Here is a 16,129-nt window from a genome sequence, read left to right as displayed (position 1 = left end):
CTTTCCATCTTCTAAGATCTTCTTCTATTTCTCTCTTTAGGGTTCTGTAGTTTTCATTGTATAAATCTTTCACCTCTTTTGTTAGGTTGATTCCCAAGTATTTTATTTTTTTTGAGGATATTGTGAATGGGGTGTTTTTCCTCATTTCCATTTCAGAAGTTTTGTCGCTGATATACAGTGATGCCTTTGATTTATGCATGTTGATTTTATATCCTGCCACTTTGCTGAATTCATTTATTAGTTCTAGTAGTTTCTTTGTAGACTCCTTTGGGTCTTCTAGGTATAGAATCATGTCATCTGCAAATAGTGATAAATTAAATTCTTCTTTTCCTATTCTTATGCCTTTAATTTCTTTTGTCTGTCTAATTGCTCTGGCCAGTGTTTCGAGAACTATATTGAATAGAAGTGGTGATAGAGGGCATCCCTGTCTTGTTCCAGATTTTAGAGGGAATGCCTTCAATTTTTCTCCATTCAGAATGATGCTAGCCTGAGGCTTAGCATAGATAGCTTTTACAATGTTGAGGTAAGTTCCTGTTATCCCTAGTTTTTCTAATGTTTTGAACATAAAGGGATGCTATACTTTGTCGAATGCTTTTTCTGCGACTATCGAGATGATCATATGGTTCTTATTTTAAGTCTATTGATGTGGTGAATAACATTTATTGATTTCCATATATTGAACCATCCTTGCATCCCAGGGATGAATCCTACTTGATCATGGTGCACAATTTTTTTGATGTGTTTTTTTTATATCCGATTCGCCAGAATTTTATTGAGGATTTTTGCATCTAGGTTTATTAGAGATATTGGTCTGTAGTTTTCTTTCTTTGAGGTGCCTTTGTCTGGTTTCGGAATCTGGGAGATGTTGACCTCATAGAATGAATTTGGAAGCGCTCCCTCTTTTTCTGAAATAACTTGAAAAGTATTGGTATTAATTCTTCTTTAAAGGTTTTATAAAACTCCACTGTATACCCATCCGGTCCTGGGCTTTTCTTGGTTGGCAGTCTTTTGATTGTTTCTTCTATTTCATCCATTGATATTAGACTGTTCAAATTGTGTGTATCCTCCGGACTCAGTCTGGGCAAATCATATGACTTAAGAAATTTATCAATGTCTTCACTATCTTCTATTTTATTGGAATATAGGGTTTCAAAATAATTTCTAATTGTCTTCTGCATTTCTGTAGCATCTGTTGTGATATTGCCTTTTTCATCCCGTATGTTAGTAATTTGAGTTCTCTCTCTTCTTCTCTTCGTTAGCATGGCTAAGGGTCTTTTGATCTTATTTATTTTTTCGAAGAAACAACTTTTAGTTTTGTCAATTTTTTCAACAGTTTCTTTTGTTTCAATTACATTGATTTCCGCTCTTTAATTATTTCTTGCCTTCTGCTACATTTGCTGTTGTTTTGCTCTTCCTTTTCTAGGGCTTTGAGATGAAGTGTGAGCTCATTTATTTGTTTGTTTTTTTCTTTTTTTTTTTTTTGAGGAATGACCTCTAGGTGATGAATTTCCCTCTTAAAACTGCTTTCATTGTGTCCCATAGATTCTGATATGTTGTGTCTGTATTTTCATTTATCTCTAAGAATTTTTTTATTTCCTCCTTTATGTCTTCTGTAACCCATTGATCATTTGGTAACATATTGTTCATTTTCCATGTGATGTAGGATTTTTCCTTCCTTCTTCTATCATTGATTTCCAGTTTCATTCCATTATGATCAGATAAATTGCATGGTATTATCTCTACCCCTTTATATTTACTGAGGGTTGCCCTATGGCATAATATATGGTCTATTTTTGAGAAGGATCCATGTGCTACTGAGAAAAAAGTATATCCACTTGATGATGGTTGAAATATTCTGTATATGTCAGTTAAGCCTAGGTTATTGATTATGATATTGAGTCCTATAGTTTCTTTATTCAACTTTTGTTTGGAGGATCTGTCCAATGGTGAGAGAGGTGCGTTGAAGTCACCCATAATTATTGTTTTGTGGTCTATTTGATTCTTGAACTTGAGGAGAGTTTGTTTTATGAACATCGCAGCACCCTTATTTGGTGCATAAATATTGATAATTGTTATGTCTTGCTGGTGAATGGTTCCTTTTAACAGTATATAATATCCTTCCTTATCCCTTTTGATTAACTTAGTCTTAAAGTTGATTTTATTCGATATGAGGATGGCCACCCCTGCTTGCTTACAAGGACCGTGTGCATGGTATATTTTTTCCCAATCTTTCACCTTCAGCCTGTGTATGTCTTTTCCAATCAGATGTGTCTCCTGGAGGCAGTATATTGTTGGATTTGTTTTTTTAATCCATGTTACCAGCCTATGTCGCTTTATTGGAGAGTTTAAGCCATTAACGTTTAGAGTTACTATTGATATATGGTTTGTACTTCCAGCCATGTTTGATTATTTATTTATTTTTTTAATTTGGTTTGTTTCTCCATGATTAGCTTCCCCGCCCCTGCCATCTGGCTTTACTGAGTTACTTCCCACTGTTGGTTTTGGTTACTGTTTTTCATTTCTTCCTTGTGTAGTGTTTTGCTCAAGATGCTTTGCAATGCTGGTTTTCTGGCTGCAAATTCTTTTAATTTTTGTTTATCATGATAGATTTTTATTTTGTTGTTGTACCTGAAGCTTAATTTTGCTGGATACAAAATTCTTGGTTGGCATCCATTGTCTTTCATTGTTTGAAATACGTTGTTCCAGGATCTTCTCGCTTTCAGCGTCTGTGATGAAAAATCCGTTGTTAATCTTATTGGTTTACCCCGAATGTAATCTGCCTCCTTTCTCTTGTAGCTTTTAATATTTTCTCTTTGTTCTGTTTATTGGATATCTTCATAACAATGTGTCTTGGCGTTGGTCTACTGTGATTTTGTGTGCTTGGTGTCCTGTATGCATCTACAATTTGTACATCCGTTTTCTTTTTTATTTCTGGAAAGTTTTCTATAGTTATTTCATTCAGCAGGTTGCTCATTCCCTTGGTTTGAACCTCTATACCTTCCTCTATCCCAATGAGTCTTAAGTTTGGGTTTTTTATGTTATCCCATATCTCTTGGATGTTTTCCTCATTTTTTTTTACCAGCCTTTCTGAGTTGGCTAGACTCTTTTCAAGATGATATATTTTGTCTTCATTATCTGACATTCTGGCTTCTACTTGCTCCACTCTGTTAGTGATATTCTCATTTGATTTTTTAATTTGGTTTATAGTTTCCTTCATTTCTAGAATTATTGTTTGTTTTTTATAATCTCTATCTCCTGATAAAGATGCTTATTTGCTTCTTTTATCTGTTTATGTAATTCATTTTCAATGTGTTCTTTCACTGTTTGAATTTGCTGTCTCATATCCTCTTTAAGATTCCATTCCATCTGTCTAAGGTGTTCCTTGAGTTCTTTATTTGACCATTATTCTGATGCCTCTAGGACCTCCTGAATATTTAGGCTGTCCTGCATTGTTTGTACTCCTTTTCTTCCTTGCTTTTTCATGCTGCTTATGTTACTTCTTGTTCTGTTTGACTGCTGAGTTACTGTTTACTCCTATAAATTTATTTGATGCTTGGGAGGAAAGGTATTAGAAGGGAAGGAAAGAAGTCTCTAAAGAGAATGAGAGTAAACAGATAGAATTCAAGGAAGGGGGAATAAGGAAATTGAAAAGAAATGAAAAGACAAAAGAAAAAAATAGAAAAGAAAAAAATTTTTAAAATAATCAAAAATAAAAATAAAAAATAATTAAAAATATTTTAAAAAATAAAAAAATTTAAAAATAAAAAAATGAAAATGAAAAAAAACCCAAATTTAAAAAAAATTTAATAAGTGCAGTCTTAGAGTTTGATTAACTTCTCTTCCTGTAGGTGGAGCTGTGCCCACCAGGCCGAGGTTCTCCTCTCAATAAGTGGGAACCAGTCACTGTGCAGCAGCTCCTCCTCCCAGACTGGGAGGGTCTCCAATCCTGGGTGCCTAGGGCCTTCTCTTGTGTCTAGACACTTCCCCACTTTTTCTCAAGCCAGGCCCCACTCACCAGTGATGCTCACCACAATACTGGCTACATGCCAGGTCTGTTGCTCCCGGGAGCCCTATTTTCTTGATCGACTGGGCACAGTCTCCCTGTTTGCCAGTCCCTCAGCCCCTAAGGTTGTGGAGCTTGGGGCTGAGAGCCCTCAGCATATTTTTCTTGCCCTCCGGTAGCCACGCCTCCGGTAGCTGGTGTAAGAGACCTCAATTGTCAGCACTGGTGGGAGCAGTAGCCAGGGTCCCGCGCCACTCTTGATTCCCTCGGACTGACTATCGCGCTCACGGGAGAGCTGGGAGGGGCCCTTAAGGTTTCCCAGCTGTGTGGAAAGTGAGTGCTAGGGGGTTAGACACCTGCCACCGCCAGTTTCAATGAAGTTGTCTCCTCCGCCGCATTCTGGTGAAGTCAGTTCTCTGCCATGGTGGTATCCCATGCAAATGGCAACAGTTCGTTCCCTTTGCTGGGTGACCAATGCATGGGTGGGTCCTGACTGGCTCTCCCAAGCCCTGTCTCAAATGTGTGGCCACTGCCTATGAAGGCTCAGTTGGTATTAACCTCCACAGGTTCAGAAGGGCCGACCAGTTGTTTCAGCGGGATAGTTTAGCACTGAGTCACAGCAGTTTGTCTGGGAGACGCAGGCGAACGGGAGCTTGAATCTAGCCAATCCGGGCACGGTGTGTGTTCTGAGAGGCACAGACTGTTCACCCCAGATCCACGTCAGCTCAGCATTGCCTAGTGATCCTGAGCAAACAGCATTTAGACGGTTTAAGACTCCCTATGCCCGCGCAGCTGAAGAGGTCAGAGACTTGATCTCTCCGCACCCGCTGCCATGTTGGATCTCCCAGGCTCTTTTTCTTACTGTTATATTTTTTTACTTAAAGAATAGCTAGCTAATTATATTATCTGCAAAACATAACTCATATTCATTTGAGCACAAGTTTAATATGACTATCTCAGTAATTGATACAAGTAGACAAAAAACTGAAAATATAGTACAAATGATCCACTCTATCAATCAAGAGGACCTAATTAATTGACATTTTCAGAACATTTCAGCCAAAGAGAGCAGAATGCAAATTCTATTTGTCTATACATGGACCATTCACAGTGATAGGCCACATAATGGGCCGTAGTCTCAATAACATTAAAAAGATAGAAATCAGACAGCATGTTCTCTGACAACAATGGAATCAAATTTGAAGTCAATTTTTTTAATATTTACTAAATATGTGGATATTAAACAACATAATTCTAAACAAGTGATGAAATAAAACCAAAAAAAGGCATGAGAAATTAGATAATATTTTAAATTAAATGAAAATGAAAACATACCATATCAAAATTCATGGAATACAGTGTTTAAATGAAAATTCATAGTTCAAAATGCTTTCTGTAAGAGTGTATAATTAAAGTTCAAGATTAATGGCCTATGCTTTCTATTTTAAGAAAAAAAGAAGAGTAAACAGGAATACTACTACTAATAATAATCCACTTGGGTGAAAGAGGTATTTCCTGTTGTTTGCCCCAGAATTGAAAAAAGAACAACAGGAATGAGGGCCCTGCTAGGGACAGATCCAGGAATAGGGGTTCAAAGTTGTTTACCTGTTTCTTCTCTCTCTCTCTCTCTCTCTCTCTCTCTCTCTCTCTCTCCTAATTAATTGACATTTTTAGAACATTACTGCTTGATGCCATAATCTTCTGCTTCTTCATATTGCCGGGGACATGCCATATTTTCATAGCTTCTAAACACTTTTATCTGGAACACCCTAAGAGGAGGACATTCACCACCCCGACCTAGACCCCTGATGACCTGTCCAGGTCACACCATGGCAATGGGTCCAGTTTGACTGTTATCTACCCCATGGCCAGGGCATTGGATACAGAATTGTGAAAGTAGCTTCCCCAAGCAAAACCTCAGGGAAGTTCCTGGCAAGGAGAAGATTACCAGGGTACAGTAGCAAAACCACAAGCCTTCCTGCTTCCAAATACTGCTCCCTGTTGTCAGCTATAGGAAAATTCTTTTTCCCACTTATACACAAGAAAATAGAATAACATAAGAGGTTGACATACACATAGACGCATATATGCAGTGGAACTAGAATGTAATCAAATCATATTCACAACATTCAAACAGCATCATTTTTGAGGGTTTTAATGAACATACCTCTCTTAGTTATCTACTACTAATGTATTTATAGAAATAATCACCGATAATTTGGAAGTACCTAAAACTCTAGCATCTAAAACTTTGGGACTATGTATGATATTCAATTGATTTTTTTTTCTTTAGTTAACTGGATATTTTAATGGCACAGATACCGATTGAGATATCATTATAAGCCAGGAAAAGGATTTTGTTTCATTCTGTGTAGTTCTTGCAATCTAAATGAGACCAAGTTTTGATGAGTGGTAAAGAATCCTAATAGTAACTGAAAGCAAAGCTTATTCAAAACACTTCAGGCTTTAGAAAATTCAATCAAATTAGATGCATTATTAAGCCTGATACAAAATTATGAAAGCAAATATTAAATAAAAACATTTTAGCTAATTGTGTATAGTTGAAACAAAATATTTGAGAGGTTTTGACATAATATAATTATAGCAGTCATACCATCAAAGTATTTAAAAGTTTAATTCTTTAAATTTAAATAATCTTGAGGTTTTAAATTAAAGTAATGGTACTTGTCTAGCCTGTGGTTCATACAGATACTTTCCTCTCTAACATAAATTAGAATAATTTGGTGTTATTTGGGTTTTATGAATAACACAGAGACTAGCTCATGACACATAATTTAGTATTAAATCACATAATCCATACGCATGAGGACCTGATTTCTCATAGGAAGGTAATGATACAAAATAACCTCTTAAGCAAACTTAATACCAACATTTTGGAACATTAGAACATTTTGGTGGTGTGCCATGGTCAGATAATATACTTGGGTCTGAGATAATGAATTCTTTTATTTTACAAAGGCCAGAACAATATTGAGGGGGAAATTACACTGGACTAAGAGTCTGGGAGTCTAGAATTTAGTGCCTCCTTCTACTACCAAAAAAAAAAAAACAGGTGAACCACCTGACTTCCTGGGGGCTTTGTTAGTTCTGTAAAACAAGAAGGTTTGATAGATGATCTCAGAGTCCATTCCAGCACTGAAACTCCATGACTTCAAACATGCAAAGAAGATGTTACGACCTTTCCCTTCTTTCCTTGTTCTCTCAACCCTTTCTGTGAATCCAACCACTTTCTCAGTACACAGTCATTTATGTATCTCCAATGCCCAGGAGAGACTAGCAGAAATGGCTGCCTGCAAAGAGGGCAGTACTTTTCTTCAAGGAACTCAATCAAATGGGGAAAACATATAAATAAATTCTGTGACTGCTGTCTAAAAATACATTAGTAATTTGTATTACCCACAAAGGTAGAACAGTGACGAGACTGAAGGCCTGTCCTTTAAGCTAGGCCAGAGACACTTAATTAAGCACAGAACATTTCAATATCTAAAATAGATTTTTTTAAATGATTAGGAACTAATCAGGCAACAGAGAGAACAGACTGTCCCTTGGAGGCATGACACAATAGTGTGCAAATACACAATAGGTGCAAATACAGCTCTAGTTGTCATGAATTTTCAGCCTTTGAGAATCAGATTTCTTAGAATATACCATTCCTTCAGAGTGATTTTTTTAAAGTTATGAATGACATCAATTATACATAAACCATAAGTAGCTTTTCAGTTTAGAACTGCTAGTGAAATATTTCTACTACATTTAGCACTCCTAGATTATTATAGATATTATAACATGTTTTATATATTTAAAGGCTCTCTATTAATCTCCATTAATCAATATGCCTGATCTTTTGTAAATATTTAGGGTATTAACTACTGTACTTTATAATACATCATGAGATCTTACTTGGTGAGTCCTCCCACCTTATTTTTCTTCTTCAAAAGTGTCTTGTCAGTTTTGTAGGTTTTGCCATTTCATAAAATTTTAGAATAAGCTTGTTAAGTGTTACTAAAACCACTGTTAGAATTTTATTAGAATTTCATTAATTCTAAAAATTAACTTGGGGAAATATAAATCTTCAAGATGGAGCCTGTTAATTGTTGTCTTCATTTACATATATCTTCTTCAATATAATTCAATAAAATTTTAAATTGTTTCCAAAGGGCATGTCTATTTTTGTTAGATTTGTTTCTCTTGTACCTAATTTACCTGTTTTGTTGCTATTACAAGTAATATTTTAATACCTTTTATTTCTTTTTCATTTGTTACCATGGTATGGGGTCACCAGTACAATGTTAAATAAAAATACTGATGACAAATAACTTTCCTAATTTAAGTGAAGTGTGAAAATACTTTAATAATATGATAGCTGCTCTTCATTTTGGGATGCTCTTTTTCACATTAAAAAATAACTCTTCCTATTTCTCTGAGAGTTTTTATAGTGAATGTGCATGGACTAATGTCAAATGCTTTATTTGTATTTATTGAAATAAAATGTTTTTCTCTCTTAATCTTTTAATGCTGTGAATCCTAAAAACAAAATTTCTAATATTAAACTTCTTGCATACCTGGAATAAACCCTATTTGGTCATGATTTCATACATAGATAACATTATGACTTTTATTGGCTGATAATAGGATTTTTTTGTATCTATTTATGTTCATGCCTATGATATTAGACAGCAAATTTCTTCCCCCATACAAACTGTTCCAGCTATTTATTGCTGCATAACAAAGTACTCCCAAACATAGAAGCTTAAAGCAACAAGTATTTTGTTTCCTGGCTTTGTGGGTTGGAAGTTTCGGCAGGGCTTCCCTGGGAAATTGTTCAATTTCATGTGGTGTTAACTGAGATCACTGAGTAGTATTCAGCTAGTGAATGGACTGGGCTGAAGTCCAAAGCAAATTCAATCAAATGTGCCTTGGAGGGAAAGGCTGTAACTCGGACCTCAGTGGGGCTCTTCTCCATACGGTCTCAGAAGCTTACCACAAGGCCTATACAAAAGAAAGCATGCTTCTTCCATAGCAGCTCTGGATTCCAGGAAACTGAGGCTCTAACCCACCAGTCCTTTTAAAAAGAAGGTCCAAAATTGTCATAGAAGTAGTTTTGCCATACTTTATTGGTTTAAAAAAAAGTAACATGCAATGAAAAATTTGAGGAGAAATAAAACCAATTCTTTATATGTATACACAAAATCAAAGAATTAACATCCATGTTTTATCTACCACAAAAATTGTTTAATATTTTTAAATCCTAGTCAAATTTGCCTAATAGCATGAGTTGGAATTATTTCCTCTTTTTCTATCCTCAAGATAACATTCAGCTAGAAGTTTATTCTAATATTCTTTTTTATTTAAATGTATTTATTTGTTGTAATTTGTTATACATTACAGCAGAATGCATTGAAATTCATAGTACACACATACACATAGAGCACAATTTTTCATTTCTCTAGTTGTACACAAAGTAGAGTCACACAATTCATGTCTTCATACATGTACTTAGGGTAAAGATGTCCATTGCATTCCACTATTCAAATACTCTTTGTACTTGTTGTTTTCTCTTTGTGAAGATAATAATTACAAGACTATTCAAGCTTTCAATTTCTTTTTGAGACTTTTTTTTAAATTTATTTATTTATTTTTGGTACAAATGACTAATATTAGAGTGTATTTTGACATATTATAACATGTCGTATAGCTTATCCTAATTAGGATCCCATTCTTGTGGTTGTAAATGATGTAGCGTTTCCATGGGGCATATATTCACATATGAGCAAAGAAAAGTTATGTCCAATTCACTGTACTGTCTTTCCTATTCCCATACCCTCTCCCTTCCCTTTACTGAGACAATTTTGGTAAATCAACTTTTTAAGGATTAATTCATTTTTCCAAAATTCCCAAAATATTAAAATAAACTTGCTTATAATCTTCCTTATTCTGAACAGAAAGCGTGGTTATATCATTATTATTATGTTATAAATTCATCCAAAATTTTTTGACTTTATTAGTATTTCAGAAATTAACATGGTTGATAATTTCTATTGCATGCTTGATCTTTCTCTTTATTTTCTGTTTTAATCTTTATCATATTTCTCTTTATGTTAATTTTGTTGTATTTTATTTCATTTTGTTATGCATCTCATTTTTTCATGTCTTATCCATTATGACAGCTCTTTATACATTCTGAACATGAGCTTTTTGTTGATGATAGTGTTGTTCATATGTTCTTCCACTCTGTTCTTTTAAGAAATGGATGTTCTTAATTTTAAATACTCTATATCAATCCTTTACTTTCTGCTTAATGCTTTCATGGGTGCTGCTTAAAAAATCTATCACCATCCTCAAAGTCATGAAGATATTCTATATTATTTTCCAAAACCCCTCCAACATCCATCTGAAATTGATATTTGCAAGGGTATCAGGTAAGGATCAAGTATCACTGGTTGTATATAGTTACATAATTGACCCAGCACCATTTATTGAAAAAAATCTTTCCTTTGCCACTATTCTATAATTTCTTCTTATCATAAGTCAAGTAGTCTTATAAGTGGGGATTGTTTCTGGGCATTCTCCTGTTATATTAGTCTGTGTATTATGCCAACACCACATTATTATAATTATTATTATTTCATAATAAGCTTAAAATTAGATGGAGTATCTTATCTTCTTCATTAAGTAAGCTAATTATTATTGGCTCTTAGCTCTTGGCTATATATATTTTACAATCATCTTGTCAATTTATACATAAAAAAAACAGAATTTCCATTAGGATTGCACTAACAGATCCAATAGGTCATATTGGGGAGAATTGTCATCTTGGAAAGATTAACTCTTTTTAATCTAGTAGAAATGTCACCTTTTCATTTCTAATAGTGGATATTTCTGCATTGCTTCTGCTTTATTTTTTCTGGATAAATCTCATAAAGTGTTTATCAACCTGATTACTTTTTCCAAAGTATCATATTTTGGTTCTTTTTATTCTATCTCCTGTCCCCTTTTTTAAGAAAAAGAAATCAAAGTACCTGTATTTTAAATAATTTCTTGACATGGTAAAAAGAATTTTACATTACAATCCAAGGATGGTAGATGAGCAGCACAATGGAACAAAAAGAAAAACTAAAGAATGCTTGGGTGGAGGAGGGAATGGTTTCAGCTGGAGGAGATATGGAAGGTGGGTAGAGGCAACGCCTATGTAAAATGCAACAGATTTGTTACTGAGCACTGTTCATGGGATGACAGCATCCTGACTCCTTTGCTGCAGAATACTGGAATTATCCCATGCAAAAATGATGTAGCCAAGGTAAAAATATGACTGGGGGTTGGAAAACAGTGACAGAGAAGAACAAAAGTCAGAAATAGACATTGAGACTCAATGGCAGGTTGATTGTAGATATTGACTCTCAGTATTGGAAGCTACTATAAGTAGCTTCCAATACTGAGATAAGTGATATCTCAGTGATATCTCCAGAGTATTCAAGAGAAAGGAACCAACTCTTCTATGATTTGGACTTGCCCAGTATATTTTCAAACACACACACAGACACAAGTGTATATGCGTGTCACATGGATTTACTTACAAATGACTGATTTTCCTAAAAACACCATACAATAAATAAGAGTACTATTTCCCAGATAAAAAATCCAAATGGAACTGCGGCATCTGGACCTCACAGCTGCAGATATCCCCATCCCAATTTACAACTGACCTAGGAAAAGTTTTTGCAATAGCACCAAAAAACATCTGCTAGGCTAGGATTGTAGTTCAATGCCTAGCATACCCAAGGCCCTGGGTTCAATTCCCAGCACTGAAAAAAAAAAAAAAAAAAGGATTCAAGTCCAGAGGAAGAGTCCCTTCCAAATCTCTTCACTTCCCTTCTCTTGGTACTACTGTAACTTATCCTGAGCATCAAGAGGGTACAACACTGGAAGGACGATTAAGCCCTGGACTTTTACTGGGGCAGGTGATTACTAAGACAATTACCACTTCCTGAGAGGTGTTGGAGTGGGGGGGGGGGCGGGGGCGGGGGTTAATATTAGATAATGAAATAGGAAGGCATGTTCACACATGATCATATGTATATACATGCATATACATAAATGTATGTGAAAACCTCTGGTTATAAAAACATCTGAAGGGGCTAGAGATTTGGCTGAAGACTGTTTCTTGTCATGATCAGGTTCAGTGTGGGATGTATGTAGATGAAAAACTCTATGTCATCCCAAGAACAACTGTGGCAGGGAGAATCCAAAGTCTCCCAGAGGCAAGAAACACTAGCTTTAAGTCATAAAGAGAGGACCTGGTCCCCTGGCCGCTTGAGGAAGCTCCTCAACCCATAGCTTCCAAGAAGTAAAAGAAAGGACAATGAAGTAGCTGGACTGTCAACATCCCCTTCAAGGGTACACCCCTAATGAACTAACTTCCTCCCTTTAGACCTTACCTCTTAAAGGTTTCACTACCTCACACAATAGCACAATGCTGCAGATTAATCCTTGAATACATGGGCCTATGGCCTGTGACATATTGACTTCTCAGCTCTAATATAATGAGCTGAAGGATGATATATATTCTTTCTCATAAATCTCTGACAATATAACTGATAGTCCTTCACATGGGAATATTTTAACTACTTTAGAAACCAGTATGACTTATTATATCTAGAAATCTAGTCTAGATAAGATACAGCTTCATTCTCAACTGTTTTTAGTTCTCAGCTGTCTTTTCCTGAATGGGTAACTTAAAGTTGTTTCCATTTTCTATCCTGGGCATGAGGAGCCATACCCACATTTTGACTGTGTTACATTTTTTTTATCAGCAGCTGAATCTTAGGTTTCACTTTCTCCACAGTGTCCATGAGCAGCTGGTTGCCTGTTAGCATCCCATTGAGCATTGTAAACACCTTGATTCCTTGGAGGGTCTCTTCACACTAATTTCCAAGTGGGATCATCCAATTCATCCTAACTATTGGTGAGAAGAGTGGGGCCTGGGGATGGGAAATGTGTGTCTGAGTGGATCTGAATTAGGTTGTAGATATTCATCATTGGTTCCTTCAAAAACCTATCAAGTTCTAACAACTTCTTTGGGTGAAAATTGGCCACTGAATCTTCTGCCTCAGTTGTGATTTGCTCCCTGAAAGAATCCAACTTGATCTTTACTTCTTGATCCACTTTCAGTAAAAGGGCCATGAATGAGCCTCACCTAACCCCTCTGATGAAGACTAGCAGCACTGTGTTCTCTGCAGAGTGGTCTAGAGGAACCTCAGCTGCCCTGGCCTCTCTCACTGACTCACTGCTCAGCTTGCTGGCTTCCTAACCCTTGCTGTCTGTCCTCCTGTCCCTTTGCTGCCTGCTGCCCACCCCACCCCACCCCCACCCCCACCCCCACCCCCGTTTTTAAAAATCTACCATTGATTTCTGTTTTCTATATTATTTCTACTCTTCCTCTACTTTCTTCAGGATTTATTTACGGTTTTATTTTTCCTAATTTCTTTAGATGGTTTATTCTTTTCTAATATATATATTTAAAAATTTCTCTCCATGGGCTTTAGCTACATATCATGAGTGTTGATGGATCATCCTAGTTTGATTTCTTTGGGGTTACAAAGACACCCCACCACACACTGCTTTTAAGCATTTCTCTTTGTAGTTCAGCAGCTTTGTTGTAATGTACCTATGTGTGATTTTGCTTTTATTTACACTGCTTTGAATTTCACAAAGCACTTTGAATCTATGGTTTGATGTCTTTAATCCTTTTGGGGAAAGTTATAAATTTATTTCATTTCAAATATACTTCTGCCTTATTTTCTTTCTATTCCCTCCTCCAGGAAATCTAATTATCTAAATTTCAGATGTGTCCCATACTACCCCCTAAGCTTCTCATTCTATTTTATCTATTTTCTATCTTAAAATTTTTTTTTCTTTGAACTACTTCCTGATTCAGTAATCTTCTCTTCTTCTGGGTCTAATCTGAGGGTAAATCCACCATTGAATTTCAATTTCACGTTATTGTTAATTTGTTCAGTTAGAGAATATCTATTTAGTTCTCTATTGGAATATCTTGAACATAGTCACATAGTCACTTTAAAATCTGTCTGTTACTTCCATTTAATGGCTCCCCTGTGACCTCTTCCATTATGTGCTGTTTCTCTTCGATTTTGATTTTATCCACTTACTGACTTTTTAATGGTGTGACAGATATCATATATATGTATATATACATGATTTTACAATTAAATTTTGGCTTATCTTATCTTCCCTGATGGTTAAGAACCCTGAATCTGGACTTACCTTAATCCAATATTATAAGTTGAGATATTTCAAACTAGTTTCAGTGCCAACAAGGGGCTGCATCATTTACAGTTAACCTTTACCCCTGGAGTGAACTGACCTGGGTCTCAACCCAAAGTATGAGGAGTCTATCACTTTTCACCTTTCTTGATAATCCCTGGTCTCCAAAATCTGGGGGGAGGTGGGGATACATTATCATCCAGGAAGAATTAAATTTGTTTCTTCTAAGAGTCAGCTAGTACTGTAGACGTAAGATCACTCTCGCCCATTCTAAGATTCCCCAGCTTAATCTGGGAGTGTTTGGGGTCATAACCTCAAGCCTGTTGCATCCCTAAGGTTTGGTTTCCTTATCTCGACCCTGGCATTAGCTTTATAGCCAGACTCTGCCTTTTCCCAGGGCTTGCTTCTCGTTGCTCTGGTTCACTTCACAGATTATATTTTGTGTTTCCTTTGTCATGTTTTGGGCTACTGAAGATTTTCCTTTCTTCCTGTAGACCCAGTGATCCAAGAAAAATTTCTTAAATATGGAATTCACATAGAATCTACTTATGGAGGAAAGTCCAGAAGTAAAAGTCCCTGCCTTCATGTTTGCAAATTATCATTTTGTGAGCTTTTTGGAGAAAGATAGCATTATCAGAACATTTTAACATACTAAAAGTCAATTTTAGGCTTAGAATACTTATGGAAACCAACTCTTAGTGAACAAAAGCACAGGCTTCCGCTTATGACAAATGTATGTTCTTGAAATGCTTTGCAAGATAAATAAAATCATTAATCCCCCTCTTTTTTATTATGTTCTAGTTGCTTTATTGATGACTAATAAACTTCAGATGAGTCAGTGATATAACATTAGATCCTCACATGGGAATCAGTCGGTAATCACAGCAGCCACTTATTTAAACCTTAAATTCTGGCTTAAAAAAACAAAAAGTACGTAATGGTAGCCATTCCAAGTCTCCTATTCATAATCTGTAGAACTGCCTATACATCTTACCATCTGACTCAACATGAATGAGAGTTTTCAGTAGGTGTTGAATGACTGTGAAAACCAGAAAACAAGTCTGAAGTCTATGGAACAAATGATGACTTTTTAACGTAACAGTGAAACATTTTGTTTCTTTTCAATATTAAAACATACCCAGAGAATTAGAATATGTATGAAGAAAAGTGGGAGGTATTGCAGTGTCCTGGCAGCACAGGTCAAATGGCTTCCTCTGCCTACTCATTCAGATTTTCACTATGGAAACAGCAACTACCGTGAAAAGCTATGGGTAAGAGACGGCATACAGCACAGGTTAAAACTACAAGCTCCTGGGGCTGAGATTGTGGCTTAGCGGTAGAGCACTGCGTTCGATCCAGGCATACTGCGCATTGAGGTTTGGAGAAGAAAACTCGTCTCAGATAAGTCAATACCTGCTGTCACAATCCTTATATTCTTTTTTTCTCTTCTGCTGCCACATGAACCCATCATCTTAAAGTTGCTTCAAAAGCCCTTAGGCTCCTTTATTTTGAGGACAGAGTGTAACTTGGTATCCCTACCTGTCCATAAAAATAAATAAACAAAATAAAGGGAGGCTGTGGTTGTGGCTCAGTGGTAGTGCTTACCTAGCATGCGTGAGGCACCGGGTTCGATTCTCAGCACCACATACAAATAAATAAAATAAGGGTCCATCAACAACTAAAAAATATTAACAAAGAACAACAAAAAAATAAAAGTATTGTGACCAACTACAGCTAAATAAATAAGTAAATAAATAAATAAAATAGGAAAAAAAATATTAAAAACTACAAACTCCTATCAGACTGACCTGCAGGCTCAGATGC

General features: G+C 35.9%; 1 pseudogene; it reads right to left on the bottom strand.

Moving 5' to 3' along the window:
- Positions 1-12,140: 12,140 nt before the first annotated feature.
- LOC101970773 (proteasome activator complex subunit 3 pseudogene) lies at positions 12,141-13,308 on the bottom strand (annotated as a pseudogene).
- Positions 13,309-16,129: the final 2,821 nt, after the last annotated feature.

This window comes from Ictidomys tridecemlineatus, chromosome 3, assembly GCF_052094955.1.
Source record: "Ictidomys tridecemlineatus isolate mIctTri1 chromosome 3, mIctTri1.hap1, whole genome shotgun sequence".
Classification (NCBI taxonomy): domain Eukaryota; kingdom Metazoa; phylum Chordata; class Mammalia; order Rodentia; family Sciuridae; genus Ictidomys; species Ictidomys tridecemlineatus.
The sequence above is the reverse complement of the archived record's forward strand: the minus strand, read 5'-3'. Positions and strand labels throughout refer to the sequence as shown.